Source organism: Strigops habroptila, chromosome 1 (assembly GCF_004027225.2).
Source record: "Strigops habroptila isolate Jane chromosome 1, bStrHab1.2.pri, whole genome shotgun sequence".
Classification (NCBI taxonomy): domain Eukaryota; kingdom Metazoa; phylum Chordata; class Aves; order Psittaciformes; family Psittacidae; genus Strigops; species Strigops habroptila.
The window spans coordinates 92,923,462-92,942,430 of record NC_044277.2 but is presented as its reverse complement, the minus strand read 5'-3'; the positions used below and the strand labels follow the sequence as shown (position 1 = coordinate 92,942,430).

General features: G+C 38.0%; 1 protein-coding gene and 1 long non-coding RNA gene across 2 annotated transcripts in view; both read right to left on the bottom strand.

The window, feature by feature from the left end:
- Positions 1-18,969, bottom strand: part of CDKAL1 (CDK5 regulatory subunit associated protein 1 like 1) — a 395,417-nt gene that overhangs the window by 368,751 nt on the left and 7,697 nt on the right. The window lies entirely within an intron of this gene.
- Positions 14,432-16,438, bottom strand: LOC115609612. The gene is made up of 3 exons (XR_003991922.1): positions 16,215-16,438; positions 15,841-16,017; positions 14,432-14,892 (listed from the first exon to the last, which is right to left on the bottom strand). It is a non-coding gene; the product is annotated as an uncharacterized LOC115609612 (long non-coding RNA).

The following is an 18,969-nucleotide window of genomic DNA, read 5'->3' as shown; positions in this document are numbered from 1 at the left end:
TGTGTCTTTGATTTTTACAAGTTTATGTCCTCAATAAGTTTCGGATTTAAAAACACTGTCCACTTATTTGAACTACTTAGGGCTGAACACAGCTCTAGAGGTAACAGCTTTCGGCCTAAGTTCACTATAGTCTCAACATGAGATACAAGATAGATGATGTACCAATAGGCTTTCCAGCCTTATTATCAGCAAACACGACCTCCATTAATCATCAGGGTTATTTACTAATTTTTAACAAAAAAAAAAAAAAAAAAAAAAAAAGGAAAGACTCATTGGGAAGATTTTCCCTTGTCATGTTATTGCAAAGAGTAATCGACACAGCAGTATACCTGTTAGCTTTTTTGCTAATAATTGTCTTTACCACAGACACATGTATGAACCTCAGTATTACAATTCTTTAAAGTTCTTTGTCCTGACTGAGTAGTAGTTCAGTGCTTGAACTTTACTTGATTTACAATCAAATAAAAATTAGTATAACAAATGTTTGTGCTGTTAGAGCTGGAGCTGTCCGTAGGACTGCAGTCTCTTTCAAATACTGAAGTTAAAATCAGTGGGCTGTAGGGTGAGCAGGGTTGAATGGCAGTATCTGGACTAATTATCTTCTTCTAGGAGCTTTAAAAATACACAAATAAAGGGAGAGGGTATTGTGGTCAGAATCAAATCTCTGAAAGGTCACAATGCTGTTCATTGGAAAACATTTCTTCTGAGATAAGACAACAGTTTTCTGACTGACCACAAAAATCTACAATGATTTAGACCTTCCTGTACAAAATAATAATTTCTAAAACTAATTGCATGTATATACTCAACTAGAAACACACAATTTAAATAAATTGTTCAAGATACATGAAACAGTGCTCACTGAACCATGAAGAATCCGAACTCCAACTGGAATGTTTTAAAGGCTTTTAATAAGTATTGTTTACAAATAGGAGGAAAACAAGTTGATAGAATAAACTTTACTAATATCACAAATTTTACTGTTACAGTATGTTACAGTGTACATACTGTAAACAGAGTCAAAAGAAACCACTGTGCATTTTTATTTAAACTAGCCTGAAGGTAATTATGAATGCACACTCTGGCTGAACTGCAAGTATTCAGATTTTAAACATTAATTTACTTTGACTATGTGCATGTCAAAATGAAAGATTGCTGTCTCGGTCCAGACATGCAGCATTAATACTGAACACATGCATTCATTTCAGGTCAGCAGACATTCCAACTCTACTTCAGCAGGTGGTAGGAACAGCACACTAATTAAAATCTGCATTAAAAACTTCACAAGGGGCTATCTATTCTGAACAGCTCCCATGCAGAAACATGACTGCAACCTAAGTACTTGGTCCACCTTCGCTCAAGTCTGAAAAGAACTGAACTGCCCTTCACATAAACCACCTTTCTGAACAACTTCTACTTTTTCATCCTACCAACAGATTTTTCAAGGCAGCCCAAATATTTTATGGCCAAGTGTTAGACACTAAGGAAGGTACCAAGTTACTTCTTCAAAGTAGTCTCACATTTAGATATCAAAGTAACAAAAAAAGTTAAGCTAAGCTCGTTCCCTATTAGATATTTGTCTCTGGTCACTTAAGACACCAAGTGCCTTTCTTAAGTGATACATCTGAGAACAGTGTAAACAAAGCATATCTAGCCTCAAGCCCGGATTATTTAGTCAATTTTACAGTAAACATGAACTTGTGTGTGGTTTGGTGGTTTTAAATTTTCTATTATACTTCTGGGGGTGGGTTGGTTTGGGGTTTTTTGTAGTCAATACTTACTACGTTGAAGCCCAGAAATAAACTGACATTTTATAATACAAAAAGTGATTTATAGTATTTATTACAAAATAATAGGCAGCACTAGCTGCCTAGAATGTCACATAACACACACAGTCCATCTACTAGCCTCATTCCTAGTACCTTGTTCCTACAGCTGAATGAGACTATGATGGGACCACCAGGCTGACTGCAAGCAAAAGCTTAACTTTATGGCAACCACAGCAAATCAACTGGGTAAGGAATTGCTTAAGAACCCTGAAATAGAACACTTTAGATACACTTTTGAACAGTGACTTTTGTTCCTCGAGTGCAACTGATAATTGCGTTACATTCCAAATAAACAGTGGTATCAGTCTTTTAACTCAGAAGACAAAGACAAATAAATCCTTTTTCTTCTTCAGATTTGAAAGAGACTAGGGATAAAGAGAAGAACTAGTCTATTATTGATAGTAAGAAAATAATTTTTTTTTTTTTTTTATTCCCATAGAAGCACTAAACCTTCCCACAGGGAGCATCAAGGTAACGACACCCGCAAGAATATTCTCTCTCCATGTTTCAGGAACCACCCATTTCTCTGTACTGAAACCAGTGCTCTATGAAGGGAAATTTAAAGTCCGGCCTAATCCCTTCTCTCTTGAAAACCACCTATAGCAGACACCCTTAGAATTCGTTCACCCTGTAAGCCTGACCATGTGACTTTTCATTGTAACTTGTTAACACACTTCACACGCTTACCTCTACACACAAAAACCCAAAGAACCGTAAGGTTGACTAAACATTGAAGGGATTTATGCAATTTGAAGGAAGATAAGGTACAAAAAATAAAAAAAAGTCTTACTGCTTTAATAACTAGGGTGGAAAGAAAGGTATTCCTACCAATGGCTATGCATGTCTCTCAGATGTCTGACTTCGGAGCAGAACTTCCTGTAAAATCAAAGCAAAAAACGCCCACACCAGTGAACTCCTTACCTCCAGGGGGTGCTTTGGGAAAGCAAGCGTATTTTTCACTTAGCTAACAGACTTAAGAACCTACACTGTATATCTAAAGATATATGTTAAAAACACTTTTTGAACACCTATTTTTGACAGATATTTTAGCAATTCCTTAGGTAGTCCTTTGCTTATCATCACTTCGATGTAGCAACTAAAACTTATCTTTAAACAAGGACAGAAAGTCCCATTTTAACAGTTGTTTCCTTGTTTTGGGTTGGGTTTTTGTTTGTTTGTTTGATTTTGGTGGGGTTTTTTGTTGTTTTGTTGGGTTGAGGTCCCCCCCCCCCGAAGTCTCTTTATTGTTTATTCCAGAATGACACTTTTAAAGATACTTTTTTTGTTTTCAAGGGTAATTATGAAAACATTTGTGAAACAATGCTAGAGAAAGTGATGCCAAAAATCAGTAGATTCTGTAGAGGTTTAAAAAAAAAAAAAACACCAAACAAAAAAAAAAAAAACCCACACACAAACACACAAAAGAAACCTCACAAAAAACACCCCACAAAAAACCCTATGACATGGCATATAGAAAGATATATGAATGTATGAAGTTCCATTTAAAATACATCTTAAATCCACCTCATTCATCAGGCTTTAAATCTTTCATTTTAGGAATCAGTTTATTGAGAATATGGTTTGTAACATAGATAGCACATACGTTTTCAATACTGAAATGTGTCTAGAGTAATTGGGTACAACTTGGTATCAAATACCACACAGTTTGTTTCTTAAGTCAGACACTCCTTGATGCTAGAAGACATTAACTAGTTCCACACTTTCTATACATTGAAGTGTATCCTTGACATAGCTCCTGGTACCTGAAGTAGGTGGTAACGGAAGAGGAATTGCTTTTACAAAAAGCTAGACTGTCTTAATGAAAATGAAGAAATACATCTATGAAAGCTTAAAACATAGTTTTCAGGGGTGAGCTGCTGATTAGCAGCATTTCCCAAGTGTCTTGTTTTCACAAAGTCAGCATGTTCATATGAGTTTTGAGCTTTTTTTACTGAAGCTTGGGAAACTCATAGTTCACATGAGTTTTGAGCTTTTTTTACTGAAGCTTGGGAAAATGTTCCCATTTGTATTAATTTTTCTTCTTTGTGTGTCCATTAACACTTAAGTATTAGAAATGCAGACACCTTACGTTACAAATACCTTCTTGAATCACAATTTGAGCACATGCCTCAAGAAAAAAAACATAGTAATAATGATCCTTTGACAGGTTCTTCTCCCAAAGCAGTAAGAACCTATAAACAAATTCACACAAAAACATTATTTTCATTATTAAACCATTTTCTTACACAAATGAATTAATCAAGTTACAGGAAGAAAGATCTCAACAGGAACCAACTACACGCTACTAATTCATCCTAGAAACTGCCCTACTGCTTCAATCCAAAGGCTGTGAAAACCTGCAAAATAAGAAGAGGTGTATTAAACTAATTCTTTCATATTTTAAACTGAAACTTAACTTCAGAATCACTGTATCATCATCAGGGATCAGCAGCTACAGATATATATACACTACAGCTACACGTTTTTCTAAACTGAGGAAACTTTCACCTGAGACAACAGGTCTTCTTAGCTTTTCTGTTGTCCATAAACACAAACATCTTACTTCTACCATCCAGCCTCACATAACAAACTAATTAAGATCACCGTGATTTCAATGTCTTGAAAGTTATATATAGCTAGAAACCATCTTCTGTTTCCTTCTAATACACAGTCTTTGTGAGAACACTTCCTCAATACAAATGAGGTTTCCCCACTCAGTGGAAAAAAAATCGGTTTTAATGCAGTGTTGCAGCTAAAGAACACAAAAGTATTTCCTCAGTATTTCCTCAGAATCTTCCTCCAAGAAAAGTATGTGTTCCAATGTCTGCTAATATTTTTAATTTGTCTGGTTTTTTTTACAGAATCAGGTTCTATACCCAAACTTCCATTTTCTCTTTAGTGCATGCCAGGTAGCGCACAATCACAAGTGATTTCAGTTAGTGCCAGGAAGGTGAGTCAAACTAGAAATGTTGTATACGCACAATGCAAATAATTACTGATATGCTAGTACAGGTGTGTCCTAAAGACAGTAACCAGCAAGATCTCAGGCAGCAAATGAAGAATACACCCTAACAAAATAAATCCACATAATCATTACGGTAAGAGACAACTACAGCATTCAGCAGCTACATCTGTTCCCCCTTCCCAAAAACACAAATAAAATACACTTAACTACGCAAAACAAAATTTATACATGCACACAGAAAACATGCAGTCTAGCAACATAAATGTCATTTTAGCACTTCACAGACCCTTTGGAGTTTGTTCTTTGTTTGGGGGTTTTTAATGATACGTAGCACAAGATGCAGCTGAAGCAAACTTTCTTCTTTTGTTGGAAGAATCCACATCTTTAAGAGTTGCAAACTTTCCTGATGTATGTACCTGAGAACCATAAAAATCTGCCTTGCTAAAGTTTCTAAAATATTTTTAACCACAACAGTAAAGGAAACAAACTGCTTACTATACCGTACTTCCCGCACAGTAAAAACCACTTGCTAACGCTGATCATCATGAAAAAGCCTTACGCCATCCTGATTGGACACAGCAAACCCTGGCTGCATCACATTGCGTCTTGGTACCACACCCGTAAGCTTTATTTGGAAATGATCTTTTCCATGAATGAACAACTACTGAGCTTACAATAGTATGGCACAGTCACTCTGAAGCCAAAACTCCAATTTTACAGGGGGGGTGGGGGTGGGGGGTGGGTGTGGAGAAACTTACAATTTGAAGCTTTCCTTACTAAGATTGTGGAAATAAAGAGTTCATGTAACTAGCATGAACATACATGGATGATGATCAATTAAGAAGAATCATACAAATCCCTCTAATCTCCAAAGACTTTTATACTAATCACTGCTTCATTTCCCTTGTGACCATATTTGAACTGACAACGGATCTCATTTTTTCTGAATAATCTTCTAGGATATTTACACAAGCCTAATGTATGCAGTGCTTCTGCATTATTAATAATTGTGTGGGAAATTAAGGAAAATTTTACCTCACTTGCTAGGACTGCCTCTGAACTTTCGAGTCCTTTCAAACAATGCAACGCAAGTCCCTGAGCCAAGAGATCATTGGTAGTGGGATCAATTAAGTGACCAAATTGAAAATAAGATTCAATAAAATGCCATTTTTAACCTAAATGTTAATTTAAACGGTTGTCAAAAATAGGTTTCAGTAATATTTTTGGTGAAAGCACAGTTACACAGTGCCATCTAGCAGTGACTCACAGTAGAGTGGTTACTATGATAATGAGTTTGATACATCAAATAGTTTGTAAAGTCCTTACCCATTTAAGTAAATTCAAAGAAACCACTAAAGAGACCCCATGCAATTGCTATAAGCAAACCTGAAGCTGAAACTTTTCAGATCAAATCTACACCAGCTGCTACAATTCTCTTCCCAGTGACCTAAACTCTGGCCTCAAGAGAAGCGGAGAAGGTATTTAACATCTACCTTTGCTAGCTTATTACTTCTGCAAAAAAGCTTTCTAAAATTTTCTGGAGAAGGTAAGGAAGCATTAGCAGAACTCTTATCAAAATGGAGCTCTGTATAGCTCTTATTGCAAGCCTGATACCAACATGCAACTTGGATTTAATGTTTCTCTAATGTTTTTCTTTACCAAATTTAAGTGGCCAAGATTTCTCTGCTTGCCATGACTAAAACTGTTGAAATATCTAAAGTTACAGACAACAATAAATTTGAGTCTTCTAACATCCTGGGGGAAGGGGAGGAAAGAAAGGGATACTTTAAGGCCCAAAAGATTGGCATCAAGATGGATTCTTTACCAGATCAAGTTGCACAAAATAGCTGCAGAAATCAATCACTGCACAAAACACTAAAATAAAGTGTTCCCAGTCTAAAGCTCTAGTTTCACCAGCACAAACTTTAACTTAGCATAAGCAAGCCCTAGTGCTAAATGAAAGATGAGCCATCTCTTGCACGCTCAGTCCGGTTAATGTTCTGCCCTCTTCCTTTCACAACATCTTAATACATATGCATAGACACTTTTGTCCAACTTTGCAGTAAAGCAAACCAAGCAACTAATCTGGTTTTGAACTAAAATAGCCAAAAAAATAAAACAGAAGGTGCCAGAGTATTTTTGAAATTACAGTGAAAAGAAAATAAAGGCAAATAACAGGAACGTGATGACAAACTTTGGCTTAGCAATTCAGAGTTTATATTACTTAAAAAAAGCTAGAACACTGCCACTATGAACGGCAGTGTCCCTAAATGCGCCACAAAAACAAATCCTTGAAAAAAATATGATATATAAACTAGCAGCATTCAGTTCAGATACATTAAAAAGTGAATGCAGAGAAGCAACGTATTCTGATCAGGATAATATACCAGCTAGCACCAAGAGTTCAACGTCCCCATCTTGAACAGTTTTATTCTAAAAACCATCTCCCATAAATACTGTTCTACCTAACTGTATTTCAGTGTTTCCCATTTTACTTTAAAAGTATATATACGTCAATTATGACAGAGTTATTATCTAATAGACTTCAATCCAGATTTCAACTGTCCTAGGACCCAAATTTGAAGTATTGTAAACCACAGTTTGAATAAGGCATCGCAAATTGATCTATGTATCAGATTTGTACACACTAGATAAACAGACTAATGCACTAGAAGATTGATGCAAATCAACTGGATAACATCTAGAGGAGAGGAACAAGAAAGGTCAGAGATCTGGAGAACGTGACCTATAAGAGAAGCTTTTAGGAATTAGGTCTATTTAGCCTACATACAAGATGCTTAGGGGGAGAAGTGATAGCAGCATTCAAATACGTGAAAGGTTGCTATGAAAATGAAAATAATCAGATGTTCTCCATACCCGCTAAAGAAAACATAGGCAGTTATAGGCTTGAACTGTGCTAAAAGATTTAGGTTACACATTTGGAAACACTTTGCAACCAGAAAGGCAGTTAATCATCCAAAAGGGGTTGTGAATTCTCCATCATTGGAGGTTTTCAACAACCAGTTAAAACAAATGCCAGTGAGCAGCCCAGCCCTATGAAGGAAAGCTCAATCATGCAGGTGCCTTTTGGCCTATGATCTATGACAGACTGCAGAAGTCTAAGAAGAGGCTCTGCCAGTCATGAACACAAACTTACAACCTACGCCCTACAGGTGGTCAGGCAAAATAATCTTACTTCAATTTCCTCTCCAAGTCCTCCTGTGCATCAGTTTACACCCCAGAAATAAACTCTTCTCCCTGTACCCAGTGTCTGGACTGCCAGGTTTAACAGTTTAAACTGTTAAACTAGGAGAATTGCTCCCCTCCACTTAAACGTACTTCTGCCTCAGTAAAGCAAGTAATCACTAACAGCACTGAACAGCTACAGCTGTAAATGAACTGTCAGCCACCTAAAAAAGAAAATATTTTTTCCTGCTCTGCTGTGTTTGTACTGGGAAAACCATGGATAGACCCAAAGACAATTCAGGAAATATATTAGTTTTCCAACAAGCCTTTAGACACAAGTGTCACAACAGAACAGTTTGTGAAGAAACTCCTCCTTCCTCTCCTAACCTTCGGGGGGGGAGGGGGAGGGAGGGAGAGGGGGGAAAGAGGTTGGTTTGTTTAAAAACAAACACTTTGACAATGAGATTTTTCTTCTTTAACAAAGTTTTTTGTTACTGTTTTTCCTATTCTACTGTAATGTTACAAAGACTACCTGGAACTGTTAAGAACACATCAAAGTGGCTGCCTCAGACTTAAACTTTTTTTTTATTTTCTAAGTAGTAGACTTCTAAAGCATATTCAGTTCACATTCTCCTTCCATCACTATCAACCGTAAGACTCAAATTTCTAGTCAAATAAATACTGGATGCTCAAGTTTATCATCAGCTAATGGTCTACATCTTTACATTCACAAAGGAAGACTAATATTTACCAGTGGTAAGTGAATTTTTAAAAGCATGATAAAGACAAACAGAAAAGGGCCAATCCATAAACAAACAAGCGAATTTCAAAAGTCAACTATCACTTCGGGAATCAGTTACAAACAAGCACACTTTTACCCATAAAGCCCAGCCAACAAAAGCTGAGGCTCCAAAATGCCTAATAAAATCAGCAGCCAAGTGATCTGCCTTCTATTAAATTGCAAGCCAAAAAACTCACTTCTCTATACACCAGTGTCTTGTACCAATCAACAGCAATTCAATTTTGGCATTATTATTTCAAAGCCTATTTATAGTTATCCAAGACAAAGTTTCTGCGTAGTTTCTTTCTGTAAGCAAATTCCAAAGCTAGGGATCTGACACACAACACAAAAGCTGATGTCTTCTGCCTAAGCAGATGAAGCCTACTACCTCACCCCTGACACTTCATGTGCTAACTACAACTGCCAGCACACAAATAAAGTGTATGGAAGTGCATACAAGATTCACAGATTATGATATGTATGCATTCCTGCAGAAACACTGCACCCCAGCTAAGCAAGACTATTGTAAAGACTGCACCACCTAAGTCAGCTTTAAGGTTCCCAGGCGTGCAAGGCTCTTTGGTCACAGTATCTATCCCACTTACCACAAAAGTTTGAAAAGAACACAGACACACACAAACACACACACACACAAACAAAAAACCCCCCAAAAAAATAAAAAAAAAAAAAAAACAAAAACAAAAACACACCACCAAAACAAAAAAACAACAAACAAAAAGTCACAGAAACTGGATAGGATGAGGTTGAAGTTTTCTAAAAACTGCAGAAATAGGTTATGGCAATATTAAGCATTATAAAAGAGTTTTATGATGCAATAAAGGTGTTTCTCTGCATCTCTGAGGCGCAGAGCAGCTTATCACTTCTCCTAGGGTGGAATTTATCTGTTTATACTAAGACCAAATAATTACTCAGTTCCAGTGAAACATTAAGAGCATCTGCAAAACTTGCTTAATTTCAAAATAGGCTTTTGAGCGTAGCAATGCCACAGAGAAGAGCAGAAGGACTGAAGACGCAATGGTTATTCCAAATTCACCACCAGTAGGATACAATCAGCATGGGAGTCTGCTCCATCCTTGCTTCAGACTGTGGCACAATGCCATTCACTAACACAGATCTCCTTCCCTGAAAACTTAGATGCTTCCCAATGTACATGTACAAGGGACATACTGCCCTTCAACAACCTACCTGTCTCCTCTATTTTGACCATCATTCAAAACATAAGATTTTTTTAAAACTAAATAAAAATATATTCAAATTAAAAAAAAAAAATAATTATACAACCCAGAAGTTCCCGAAGATAACCTCAAGAAAATTATATATGCTCACCAATGGCAACCACAAAAGCATTCACACCAACCGTGAGTTAATCATAGAAAATTAACAAGCAAAGTACACAGCTAAGCCTCACCCACATTCAATTTAGGATGTTAATTCACAACAACTGGCACTTTTCCCCTCAAAAAACACATAAAGCCACATCCTGAATTTGCTTGAACTGAGTTTTTGAACCTTAGGATAGAACTGCACTAATGACAATAGTTACCATCTACCTGCCTTACTAAACTCTAACAATTAACTACTGATGCCCAACTTGAACACCAACTGCTTTGACACTATTAGCTAAACTCATGGTTTTACTTATGCTGTAGTCACACATATTTCAACAAACAGCATTTGTTCAGCAGTTCTTATAATTTTCAGTGTCTTGGTGTAATACACACTGTAAGACAGTCTACAAGATTATTAAAACAGCACAAAATTTAAAACTATTCCTTAATGAAAATAGGCAGGTGGTCATTTTGATTATAAGCAAAATCCTCAATTAATGCTTCAAAGAGAAGTCCATATATAAATTAAGCCAACCTCCCCAGATCAAGCACGAAGCAGAAAGGGGCTTCCAGATGGAACAGTTCTTCAAACAGGTGAATTTAACAATTATACTTTATGAATCTCAAACCCATAACACAGACTGTTTGGAAGGGGAGCTAATAATTTATGTTTTGTGTTGTGCTCAAGGTAAAAAGCAGTAACTGAGACAAAATAGAAGTACGAAATGCAGGCCTCCCTACTGTTCACCAGCAAAGCTGCCAACTAAGCATCAGACGTAAGATCAGAATACCAGCAAATAATTTAAGTTTATGTCGATTTAACCGAATGCACACGAGTGCACTTCAAATTCGCATACTAAGCCACCAAGCGACCAGTACAGCTCAGCAGTGAGGGAAGGGTTAAGCGCCCTCCCGGCACCGCCACTTAGCCAATGCTGCCACCTGCTGGCCGCCGCCGGTACACCCGGCCTCCGCCCAAGGGCCCCGCACCGCCTTTGCCTTTGAGCACACGAGGGAAAAAGGCACAAATGAAAATCACGGACGATCTAAGACAGCAGCAGACATACTCCCAACGATGGGATGGGGCTTTGGGAGCGAGAAATACCTACATGTGCTGTTACTTGTTTGCTCGGTGACAGGACCTGTTCTACACCCAGGAGCCAACGAAACACTGACCAGGCTTACATGAACATAAACCAGGTTGGCCATGAAGAAGGAAATAGAAATTACTAATTACTCAGCTATGTTAGGCTAGGGGGAAAAGTACTTTATTTGCTCCCATCAAAGAGGAAAAGCACCACAACCAATTTGTGCCTCCCATCTGCTTAGAGAATTTCTACTGTCTCCAGTCAGCCCCCATAATCACAAGGCAGCCTTCCTTTCATACACTCTCCGGCCTGACAGAAGAACAACAGTATAGGTTTATGCCCTGCATTTGGAGACACAGCACAGTTCAAGATCAGTTGTGCTACATTCGAAATTCTTACCAGCAACATGCCAGAAACTAACTCACTTAGGCCTGCCTCACATCACCTCACCTCCCTGGAATAACATACAGCAACAGCAACTCACGCATGCACAGGCACTCACACTGCAACTGCCAAAAAAGCATTCCCAAAATATATCAAAAGCATCTTAATGCAAAGTTGTGCAGCAAAGGCTGACCATGGCAAGTTCAGAGAACTTCATCCTAATCAGCAGTTTCTCAAAAACAAGGAGCTGGCAGCTAAGCTTTGGCTTTCCTCACAAATGAAACTGTAGCTAAATTACAGCAAGAGCCTGCAGTAAACATTAACCCTCCTTCGCTACTCCCCAGTCACCGACTGTGTAACAAGCAAGTCTTTTTCAGGTGCTCCTACAAATGCTCCTGATCAAAACATGATTTTGTTCCTACCTTTGAGAGTAAAACCAGCAAATCTGGTCTGTTCTCCCACTAGCTTTTATAAATGTTCTATGAATTATTACTTGTAGCACAAAGAATCATGAGATATGTGAAGCTAATGTCTCAGTAGAACACTCTACAAAGCTGCACATCACCTGTGAGTCTATGTTGAGCTCACTTCATCAGTGCTATTTATGCTTCATTTACTGATTGCTCAACCATCTACTACAGGGACACATTCCAGATAGAAAGATGGGTGTTGCCAGAAGTTGAAATTTGCCTTTCACGGTTCAATCCTTTTCAAATACATTCTTCTGTACTACATGAAGTTCAGCATTGCCAGAATTAAACCCTACTGCACAACCACAAGAGCATGCAGCCAATTGATCTGCCACTAGAATTAACCCTAAGCATGTATGCATGCTTAAATTTACCTATGTAGGCTCTGTACAAGTGTCTCCAAAGACACTGTGCATGTAGGATTTATTTAGGCTCTCAGGCCAGCTCCCAGCTTTCATTCACCAGCCCTGCGACTGTGAAAGAAAAGCACTAAAAGGAAAAAACAAAAAAAAAAAAAAATCAATTCTTAGATGGGCTGTAAAATAGGTGATTTTTAAGTGAGATAAAGAAAATGGTACACACGTGTCAGATCAAGCTCTAATGGCACTGATACGGGAAATCACTACGAGGGAAAAAACACACATGCTAGTTCTTTCTAGTCCCCCCATAAACAGAGAAAACTTTTCCCAGTTTGAGAATTAGAGGAGTTCTATCCCACAACAGAGACAACATCCTCAAAGCTAGTACCCCAATTAACACCAAATTGCCTCACGGGAATAAGTTGATGGTGAGGAAACCAAGGTAGAGGTCATATATCTTGCACTGTGCTACAAGTCAGAAGTGATAAGTAACAGAACTCTAGCCACACAAGGGCTAGGAAGTTTTAAAGGGAACACAGGAGCAGTAATACACAGCTGCCAAAACCACAATTATACACTAGTTTACAGGGACCTGAGTAACATGCACTGCAGATCAGTCACAGCATGATGTTGTATTAACTACACTGCAGGACAGCATCCCAACAATATCCAGACCCACCTTCCCATTCACTGCCTTATAGGACACTTCAGGCTGCACTGGGAATACCTGTATTCCCCCCAAAGAACCGTGAATTCTTGATAGTCTGTATTAATGCAATTCCATGCTCCATCCCAGGAATAACAACTTATGTCCCATTTCACACTCTCTCCTCATCCTCTTAACCATCTCACCAGAAAAGTTTCAGATTCTCAACAGATGACAAGAGCTCTTATACCTCCTTGTAAGATGGCTCTTGGTAAGTCCAACTGTGGCAACTATTTCAGCACCAGTGAAAGAATGAGACTAAAAATAACAAAACCCACTACACCCACATCCCAAGCATTCACACACTGTGCATGACAGAGCAGGGTTTAAAGGACCGAGCACCAAGAACCAAAGCACAAAGCAAATTTATGACAAGCAGCCACTCAGACCTTCTGAAAGCAGAAGACCACATAGCTGGAACTGTTAAGACAATTATCTCACTTTAACAACAGTTTAGAGAATTTACTTTACTGCCTCTCTCAGTATTAACAACCAAAAGCTCCTACTGTCCAGATTATCACTCAGTTTGAATCTCAAAAAAGAATTCTGTTGCAGTAGTAGTTATGCAAGTAGGGTTATCAAGCAATGAAAAAGTCATATAGAATTGTGACCCTACAAGTTATAGACAATGGGAGAATTCTTCAGCAAGGGTACAGAACACGACAGGATTTACACCTCGTTTCACTTTTCTCCATTGCTCAGCTGCTTCACAGAGAATGAGTTTCACCACTACAGTGTTTTCAGAGAAAACAGAAATGCCTCTCGTCACCAGAAAAGTCCTTTGGGTTACTACATGTATTTAAACCACTATACACACACCCCTCTTCCTACCCAAAAAAAAAGTTATAAAGTATCTTCCCCTCCTCCCCCCCAAATCAGCACTGCAATCACAATATTTGAAAAGTGCAAATCTAAAAGCAAAGACTAAACTTGAAATCTCTGATAAGGCTAAATATCAAGCACTTATAGAGCAGCTAATAAAGATTTGTCTTTTAGCTTAAAAAGAGAATACTAAAAATACCTTATAATGAGAATGGCTCATAGCACCCCAAAATTACACAGTAATCACTACCTTTTACATGGTATTTATGAAGCAACAAAGAAGCATTATCAGCAGGGGAGAGTGAGAAAAAGGGAAAGACCAATTGCTGATGCTGAGCAACTAAAAGCATACACAGGAAAACAGCAGAACCCTAGTCAAAATACTTCATCAATCACTACACAGGTGGCAGAGAGCTTATTTTAACAAATGTGCAGAACATAGTAATCTGTTTAGGAGATGTCTACTTTAGGACAACAAAATAAATCAAAATCTAAAATAATTAAAATTTTATTGTGCAGTAGAAAAGTACTTTTTAAATAACGCTTAAAACACCAGATTCTGAATTGCAATTCACAAACCAAGAGTCAACACCTGAACAGTCCTAGTAATTTTCTTTATTTTTCACTTGGATGAATAAAATGGATGCCTCAGCATGCTTTGCTGTATCTGTATGGGGATGGCTGAAGTCTAAGAAAGCATCATTTACGCAACACAATGCACATTAGGCAATGCCTTTGCTAAAGTCTGTATTAGTTTGTAGCACCTCATCTGTTTTTTCAACTGCAGACTAAGCATGTTTCCTTTTACATGTCTTCTTTTCAACATCAAGTCTTAAGTAGATCAGAGCATTTTTTCTTCTTTGTCTTTTTCCTTCTTTCTTCTACTCAAATTTGCTGTTTGAGCAGATGGACAGTCTTAAGGATACCTCAGCTATATCCACTGGTAAACAAAACTGACAAGAGTTTAAAAAATTAACAAGAGGCAATGAAAAACCCATGTAATTTCTTTAACAGTATTTCAAAATATTGAGATTTTCTTTAGAGAAATACATAAATTCTCTGCACACTGAACTTCAGAGTTGCAAGACATATAACAAGGACTACAAATACTAAGCTTCAATAGCAATTGGCAAATCTCACTGATCGAAATCCTGCCAACAAATACCATAACCACAGTAACAGAGTAAGCTCCCTGAGAGGCACAGGAAGGAATCCGTGAAAAATATAGCATCTTTCCGTCCAACAAACTCACAGAAAAATTGCATGAGACAGTAAAAGCAATGCCTGAACAAAAACTAGTCTAAAATTGCACAAGTAAAGCTAAGGACCTATACTATAACAGTTTCCATGTGCTAAATCAAAGCCAAGGCCACTGAATCAGCAACAGAACAACTCCACCCCTTTCTGCTTCTGAAATCCCATGCTACAGCAGGAAAAAGTTCCATGCTAGCATTTATTTCCAAAGCAAATAAAAAAAAAAGTTTAGTGCAGATAAGCTTTTACTGGTTTAGCTTCACTGAATGTTTAATAATAGTTTTTGATTCCTGTTCAGAAAAGGAAAAGTCACTGTTTATTCTTCTGGTATTTTTAAGTAATTGGTAATGTCTTTTCCTTCCCCTGCCCCCCCCCCCCCAGCATGTTTTACAATAACTGAGGCTTTGGACTTGAAAAGCCTCAAGCCAAAACCAGTTATCGCAATAAATATACCTAACCGTGTGATCTGTCAAAAGGGATTCAAGAAGGCTGGGACAAAAGCCATTCATTCCACAGAACCAGAAACCTATAAATGCCAACAAGTGCTAGTATGACTACCCGCTTCAGGAGTCAAATCCTTCTCTGTCTGACTATACATGTTCGGTTCCATTTCTCAGAGAGAAAGTACCGTTAAGTGGCACATATACCGAATTCCCTTCCCAAACAAACATCTGGCTCACAGTATTTGAGAGCTCCCAGCTCACCAACTTCCTTGCTTTCACAGAAGGCATTACTTGTCTGTACCATGAGTTTCTTCCTCCGGGGTGTATCTCAAAGGGAGCACTCTAGTAGGTCTGCAGGCATATCTAATACAGGGAGTCATGCTGCCAAGAAACCAAAACCAGTTTTAGAACCAGTAAAGCCACCATCGGCTATACTGTTTTCAGAACATGAACAAGTACCACAGCACAGCCCCACACTGACAGCAGCTGGTCCACACATTTCTGTGTGGCTCAGACTAACAAAGGAGCTTTGTGTTCCCACAGGATGGTATGAAAGATTTGTTCAGAGTACTGCCTACCTTCACACTGTAAAAGCAGATACATAAATAGGTTCAGCTCTTCTGATGGCTTCCCTTTGCCTTTTTTTAAGCTGACGCAGCTCCCGATTTTTAATCACCATTGCTGTTATTGCAGTATCTGTATATTGCCAGTTCACACTGTGCTCTTGCCCCAAACAGAAGCAGTCTTTGTGGTGAAAAACTGTAGCACAGCCCTCAGTTTTCACCTTTGGATACAGCCACCCCTGAAAGTAACAAAGGGTGTTTGTACAGAAAGAATATTTTTGAAACAGATGAAAGGCAAAATGGACACACACGCACTTATGCCTCTCCTGACCAGAGTTCAAATCAAGAACAGCAGAGACTCCATACAATAAAAAGGGGTAAGGAATGATGTGAGAATTAGATTTTTGCAACAAGTCATGAAGATTTCTATAATTAGAAGACATTCATTATATCAATGTTCAGTTTCAGCTAAACCAACTTATAAGGCAAGTTGTATATTACAACTTGTAGCTAGCAATGAAAGTTGTCTGATACTGCTTCCTTTGATTTTATTTTTTTTTTCCAAACCTTACAACTAGATAAAAGGGACTAGAAATAGTACTTGGCCATTTCCCTTATAATGGAGTAGTAAGCACAAGTAAAGCTCTCATTTTATTTCTTAGAACCAGAACTTTACTCCAGCATCTCTTCAATAATTGTTGACTCAAAAGCTTCAGAAGCAGGCTAATCAACATTTATAAGTAATAGCTGTTTGAGACCCTGTGACAACAGACAATCTTTACCTTAGTGAATATTTCTAACTTTTCCTCAAGTTTGTAACAGTCTTAAATTAAAATAGCAAATTCTAGCAACTGAGAGGCACTGAATTAGAAAAAAGCTCTTGCAAAACATTTTTTTATTATTATTTTTGGAATAGTGTAAACAACATTAATTTCAATAAATGTTTGAAGTTTGGATTATGTTAAGCAATACTTACTAACTATTCCACTGTATAGGACAAAAAGATTAAATCTACTCTTAAGATTCTATCTGAACTTCCCAGACGACTTACTATAAAAAAAAAAAAAAAATAAAATAACATGCTTTCTTAAAAAGGGATTGACAAGAGATACTCAAGAAATGTGGGAAGCTTTCTATATTGGCATTTCCTTTATAGGAAAATGGACAGCATGAACAGTAGCCGATGCACCAGATGCTAAAAATCTTAACCGCCACTTTGCAAAAGGAAGACTGTTGTCCTTTGTTGTCACTGCACACCTTTGACAAGCAGTTGACCGTTTCCTCTGTACCCTCCTACTGGGTATTGCTATCTGCAAGTACGATCTTCCATGTACCTTCTCTTCTTAAGGCTGAAGAAGCCCAGTCTTCCCAGTCTCTTCTCCTACATCATGTGCTCCCAAACCATCTTGGTGGCCCTGCACTGGACTTGCTCCACTACAACCTCTCTCTTTTCCTAGGGAGTGCAAAACTGGATCCAAGCTGGATCACTGGAAACAGCATTCTCGATGCCATCTCACAAGTACCACGTAAGAGCTGAAGGATTACTTTCCCAGACCTGCTGGCTACACTCTTGCTAACGCAGCCCAGGATCCAGTTTGCCTTTTTTTGCTACAAGAGTACATTGCTGACTCATGTTCAATTCTTGTCAACCTCAATCCTAAAATCTTTTTTCCACAAAGCTGCTTTCTAGGCAGCCTGCCCACGCTCACCTTTACCACGAGCTGGGGTTATGCCAACCCTACGATTCTGCATTTGCTTTTGCTAAAAATCACATGGTTTGCATTAGCCTGTCAAGGTCCCTCTGAACCACAGCACTGGTTTCCAGCCTGTCAACCACTTCCCCCAGTTTGGCATAGTCTGCAAACTTGTTGAAGGTACATCACATCCTGTCTTCCAAGTCTGTTAAAGACATTAAAGAGATCAATCCCAGTGTGAAACCCTGAGAGACATCATTGGCAAACCAAGCAGTTACAGAGCACTTCCATACGCACTTGTGGCCAGAAGCATCACTACATTGAGCACATTCTCACATACAGCTACTATACTTGCAATACTTGCACTGAGTTCCAGCTTCATTAACAGCCTGTAAAGAATATTAAATAGATGGATTTGTAAAAATTCACTTTAGCCAGAATTTGTAGCCGATATTTTTGTTCTATTGAACAAAAATAAAATTTCAGAGGTCCTTAAATACACCAACTTAAAAAGAAGTTACCTACTTTCACAAAGAAGAAAGCATACTAGGTATTTTCTGCCTACTGCCTCCGCATTGGGGTTTCTTTGTTTCATTTAATGTAAGCATATACATGCACACAAGTGAACTAAATCAAGACACTGATTTAATAATGACCAGAAACTAGCAGTCGATTTCATATACCAAAAGTACCAAAATTACCATATAGGTACTTCTATCCCAGCTACCGAAACTTTTATTCAGTCTTCAGTTCTCAGTTTCAGATTCTAGATGTAGACTTATTTCTATCCTAAGGTTATGAACACTTAATTTGCTAAAAAGAGAAGGTATCGATTTTTTTTTTTTTTTTTTTCCTTTGCTGCATTCCATCTTTCCTACATTTACCCCAGTAAAATTCAAAAAGCACAGGACAGCCACCAAACCTTGACAAGCCAGAAGTAGCTTCTGGAATACTATGCATTAGAAAAATTAAGGAAAAGAGAAGTTTAATTCAAGAAAGCCATAACAAAGCAAAACTGAGAATTTATTTGTGGTCTTACTGCTGTCACAAATAAGGCATTTTGGACCAGCACTCCA